The sequence below is a fragment of the Elephantulus edwardii genome, unplaced genomic scaffold, assembly GCF_000299155.1.
Source record: "Elephantulus edwardii isolate Elephantulus edwardi_28Jun2011 unplaced genomic scaffold, EleEdw1.0 scaffold00030, whole genome shotgun sequence".
In the NCBI taxonomy this organism is placed as follows: Eukaryota; Metazoa; Chordata; class Mammalia; order Macroscelidea; family Macroscelididae; genus Elephantulus; species Elephantulus edwardii.
In genome coordinates, this window is record NW_006399780.1 from 19,380,495 (window position 1) to 19,386,776 (window position 6,282).

The following is a 6,282-nucleotide window of genomic DNA, read 5'->3' on the forward strand; positions in this document are numbered from 1 at the left end:
TGTTAAATTCTTGCCAAAACTTAATATCACCAGACTTATTTTACCAATGTGATGATGTGAAATTTCTCATTCTTGTTTTAGCACACATTTTTTCCTGATTATTAGATAGTTGTACAGCTTTTTATATTTTTATTGGGCATACATACTTCCTTTTCTGTACATATCTTTTAGAGTATTATCTTTAATGGTTAGCCTCTTTCAAATTATTGATTTGTAAGAGCCCTTTATATAGCCTGCATATTTATAATTTGCTCAATATTTGTATTGCAAAAATCTTTTCTTAGTCTATCCATATGCATCATATTTGCAATGGTATTCTCTTAATTGAATATTTAGTCTTAATTGTATCACTTTTTTAAACTTTTTCTTTTGGTTTTTTTTTTCTTTTGACGTCTTGTTTAAGAGACTCTCACTTTTCAAGATTTTAAAGATTTCTCATTTCTTCACTTGAGAAATATTTATTGAAAATCTTCTATATGCAGAACCCATTCTGGAATTGGAGAATATAATTGTGGATAAAATAAGACAAATTTCCAAATTTATTTACTTATATTCTAGTATGAGAGAGGAAAAATAATCAACAAATAAAAATTAGTAAAAATAAAGCAGGATGAAGAGCTAAAGACAAACCAATGGGTTATTATTTCAGATACAGTGGTCAGAAAAAGACTCCCTGAGAACATGACACTTGGAAAAAAATGAAATGTAGTGAGGAAAGAAGAAATTAAAATATCCAAGTAAAAAAGCATTGCAGGCAGAACTACATACTTGGTGGCTTACAGAAAGGTCAAGTAAACAGCCAGTATGGCTATTTACTAATGCATGTTTGCAGTTGTTTCTCCTCAGTGGCTTGTGTGTTGCAGTAATGCAAAATAGCTGCGCCACTAGTATTTCAAATTCCAGCAGGGTCTCCTAGGGTGAATAAGTTACAGCAGAGATCCCAGACTAAGATGCAGGACTGACCAACCACTTCTGAAATAATGACTGCCTGAAACCCTATCAGCAGAACATTGCCCAACATAGTGCTGAAGGATGAGCCACTCAGGTTGGAAGACATTCAAATCAAAATACCTTCCTTTGGACTTCTAGCTCCAGAACTCTGTGACAATAAAATTCTGTACTTAAAAGCAGTCATACGACCTCTAGGCCAATTAGCATAGGTCAGTTCATAAAGATAATGTTCTGATTTGGTGAGCAATGCCTGGGAAATAAAAAGACGAAGTGCATTAGGAAAATCTGATGTCAGGGACCTCTCCAGAGTATTGAAAAGCAACAATGTCAGTCTAGAGACTAAGGTGCACCTGATTCGGGCCATGGTCTTCATAATTACTTGCTATGCATCAGAGAGCTAGACAATGACTACGATGACAGAAGAAGAATCAATGCCTTTGAACTGTGGTTTTGGAGAAGAGTCTTGAATATACCACAGACCGCCAAGAAAACAAATAGGTCTGTCTTGGAGAGGGTAAAACCAAGTTTCTCCTTAGAGGCTAGGATTTGAAGCTTCGTCTCACATACTTAGAGCATTTGACCAAGAAGGACCTATCCTTGGAGAAGGACATCATGCTCAGAAGGATGGAGGGACAGTGAAGGAGGAGACCCCAGATGAAATGGATTACTATACAGCAACTAGGGCAAAGTGTGTCAGAGTCAGTGAGTCTGGCTTAGGACGGGTAGGTTTCAGAACTGTTGTACATAGGGTTGCTATGAGCCACAGACAACTCAACAGCACATAACAACATCAACAGTGTCTGGAATGTTAAAGCTTTCAATTCGCCATCTTGATTCAACTATTGGTTTTTTCCTGTCTAGAGCAAAGGAGAGTGAAAGTACAGAATTACTACTTCTTACTGAGGTTGTTCCTTTTACTACTACATAGTGACTACAGCCTTTTTTTGTCATAAAGTCTATTTTGTCTCATATTAATTTAGCAATGGTTGTACAACTTGAAAAATGTACTCAATACCACTGTACATGTAGAGAGTGTTGAGATCACATATATTTTGTTATGTTTTCACCACAATTAAAATTCTTAAGCTGAAAAAGTTCAACTTACAAATTAGCAAGTTAAGGCTCATAGAGATTAAAAATTTTTTCCAAATTCACATGGATTTCAAGTGCTTTAAAACTGAATCCCTGAAATCTATGCACTTAGCATTCTACCACAGTTACAGTTCTTCACATCTTCTGTTACTACAGCGATCATGTACGTGTTGCAGTGACTTGACTGATTATATTATGTATTCCAGCTGAGAATTCTAATTAATTTGGGCTTTACCAAAATGCCATACTGAGATTTTGATGAGTTTCTGATTATTCCTTTTATTATTAGGAGTAATGCTCGACTTTTGGGTTTAGAAGACCCTTTGAAAGGTCAAGATGTTCATCTCCTGCCTTCATCCTTTACTAACCACTACTAGCAATATTAACTAGATAACAATTTCACTGAGATCTAAGATCCTATAGAAACATACTATAAACTCCCCCAGTCAAATTCTTAAACCTCATCATCCTCAGTGTCAGGTTTGAGTGTAGGCTTTTTTAAAAATCTGAACTCAGTTTCTCTTTCCATACCTTCTTCCTCTCCTCTTTGCAGGGGAGAGATGAGTTTCTTTGCCCTATTTAAGTACCATTTTTATCCCACCCCATTATTGTATAACCACAAACCCCTATTGATTGTTTCTTTCCCTGCTTCTTTTTGGTCATGATTTTTTTTTCTCAGCTATAACTCTTGGTGAGTTATCTCCCATTAATGATGCTGACACACAGGACCCAGATAAAGTGCTATATAAATGCTAAGTAATCACAGCCAGGCTTAGCTTTGTGATACAGGTTCTCTTAGGCTGTTGTATTATGAGATCAGCCCCTTGCTGACATTCAGAATGAAATTTACCAGCTCCAGACTTTTTTCTTCCCAATGGAATATTGTGAGGATTGCTGGAGCCCTCAAAATAGAGCAAGCTGTGCTCACCCCGGCAGCACATACACTAAAATTGGAATGATACAGAGATTAGCATGGCCCCTGTGCAAGGATGACATGCAAATTCGTGAAGCGTTCCATATTTTTTTTAAAAAAAAAGCAAGATTTTTTTATAACAGTCTGTCCTTTGATGTTAGCATCCAAGTGAGCATTAAACTCTTTTGTCGTATTAATAAACTTTCAGAACGGGTACTCTGAGAGCCCTGAACAAGTCCTCTGTGCTGGACACTGGAGATGAGAGTGAAGAGAAATCCAGAAACAGAAGAATTTGAGCACATTTTTAGTTGATATTGTCACCTGTCCATAACACTGTTGTTGCTGTCACACATCAAATCCAAACTGACTCACAGCTGATCCTCTAGTGGGTTTTCAGAGGCCATAAATCCCTTGGGAGGAGACTGCCCATCTTTCTCCTGCGAAGCAGCTGGTGGATTAAAATCCTTTGGGTTGGCAGCACAATCCTTTAACATAAAACCACCAGAGATGCTCCTAAAACATTTTTTAAAATACTTTTTATAATATAATGCCAAGTTATTCGTGTAACTGATTTTTTTCACTGTGTTGACTAAACCATTCCACTGTTTTGACATTCTTAACTACTCGCATACTTAAAGGACCCATTAGCAACATTTGTGTAGAATAGGTGACTAGAGACCTGTTGTTCATAGACACTGTCTATATGACACAATTCAGCTATTTAGAAATGAAACTTTCCAGTTATTCTCACAGGAACATATTTTAAGTTTTGTCATTAGATAACAGAATCGGTGAGTTGTTTGGGTGTTTTTGTAGAATAATATCATGATTCTTCTAATTTTATTTCCATCAAGACTAAGTATTTTTCAATTAGTATCATGCTACACATGAAATTATATTTAAAGATCATTTCACAGCTGCATAGCTAGAATCAATCTTACAGTTTATCAAAAGACACTCTTTGCAATTAACAAATAAGGAAACAGAGCTAGGGGGGAAATTACTTACTATTGGGTACCCTACCATTAGACACTCATCAATAACCTGCGCTCTGCAGATGACACAATCTTGCTTGCTGAAAGTGAGGAGGATGCAAAGCACTTGTTGCAGAAGATCAAAGAATACAGCCTTTAATATGGATCGAATCTCAACATCAAGAAAACAAAAATTCTTACCAGTGGACCAATAGGCAAAATCATGACAGATGGAGAAAAGATTAAAGTTGTCATCGATTTCATCTTGCTTGGGTCCCCAGTCAAACACCCTTGGTACAAGCAGTCAGGAAATTAGAATATATATTGCGCTGGCAAAGTCTGTAGTCAGGAATGTTTCCAAATTATTGAGGAGCAGTGATGTTAATTTGAGGACTAAGGTGCCTCTGATTCAGGACATGGTCTTTTCAGTCACTTGCTATGCTGCTAAGAGTTGGACCAATGAATAAGGATGACAGGGGAAAAAATAATACCTTAGAACTGTGGTGTTGGAGAAGAGTACTGAATATCCTATGGGATGCAAAAGAACAAACAGATATGTCTTGGAGAAAGTGCAGTCAGAATACTCCTTGAAGGCAAAGATGTTGAAGCTTCATCTGACATACTCCAGGTATGCTGCTGGAAGAGGCTATACCTTGGAAAGAGACATTATGCTTGAAAAGGTAGACTAAAGAGAGTAAGACCTTCAACTAGGTGGATTGACACAGTGACTGAGGCAATGGTCTCTAATGTGTCAGAAATTGTGAGGATGGCACAGGATACGACAAGATTCAGATCTGTTGTTCATGGGGTCAATATGGGTTGTACTCAACCTGATGGCACCTAACAACAACCATTAGAGACACATGTTCTTGTTGTTGTTATATGCCATCAAGTCACTTGCGACTCATAGCAACCCTATGTACAGCAGCCCTAAACTCTGTTCTGTCCTGTGCCAATCTCATTGTCTCTGACACACTCATCCCAATTACCCCAGTCACCGAATCAATCTATCTCCTAAAAGGGCCTTCCCCTCCTGTGCTTGCCCTCTACCCTCCCAAGCATGATGTCCTTCTCCAAGGACCGGTCTCTCCTCACAACATGAACAAGTATGTCAGACAAAGCCTCAGAATCCTTGCCTCCAAGGAGCATCCTGGTTTAACCCTCTCTAGGATAAATCTGTTTTCTTAGCAGTCCATGGTACCCTCTATACTCTTCTCCAACACCAAAGCTCAAAGGCATCAATTCTCCTTCTATTCTCCTCAGTCATTGTCCAACTCTCTGATGCATAACAAGTGATTGCAAAGACCATGGCCTGTATCAGACGCACCTTAGTCTCCAGAGAGACACCGTTGCTCTTCAATACTTTAGAGAGGTCCCTAACAGCAGACTTTCCCATGGCAATACGTCTTTTAATTTCCTGGCTGCTGGTACCAAGAGTGTTGACCATGAAGCCAAGCAGACTAAAGCTGTGAACAATCTCAATCTCTTCACCATCCATCCTGATGCTGCCAATTGGCCCAGTGGTAAGAATCTTTGTTTCTTGACATTGAGCCTCAATCCATATTGAAGGATGCAGTCCTTGACCCTCTGCAGCAAGTGTTTCAGGTCCTCTTCAGTTTCAGCAAGCAGGGTTGTGACTACTAATTCATGTTTTCTCTACAGTACACATGCTAATGGAGACTGATTTCCTACAGTTCATTCCAAAAAGAGGGCATTAAGTTGTCTAAAATTGTTAAACTGGTATTTTCTTTTTTATAAAAGATAGAATAAATATGGTGATCTAAACACCATTTTAAGTCTACCATTCTTAATCTTTTCTATAATGTACCTGTGAAAATGGATAGCAGTTACTCAATTGCTCCTTTGTCTTTATCCACATGGGAAATGGTGTATCTGTGTCTGTCCACATTTCCAGTGTATGTTAAAATTGTGTGTGTGTGTGTGTAGGAGTTAATGTTTTCCACCCTGAGTATATATTACTTAAACCTTCTTCTCAGTCTACCTACTAATTGAACTAGTCTGTTTGGCACATTTTTGTACAGTTTTATAAAGAAGGAAGACACAATCAAACTATATAAAGACGGGTACACAAAGCCTTAAACATAAATAAATGCACACATTTAGAGAGTCAATTTCTACTACATATTTCCTAGCTCTTTGCTGGATGCCTCTTCAAAACCTGTGCAGATATTGTCAGTTCAGACCAGAACCAGAGAAGCTATGTCTGCCCTATATAACTGACTGAGATGGCGGCACTACCCTCATTGCTTAGATTCTCTGCTAAACATTAGAAAGAGAAAAGAATTTTTTCCCTATCAGTGTTTCTGTCAGGAGCGTTTTCCCCAGAATTTT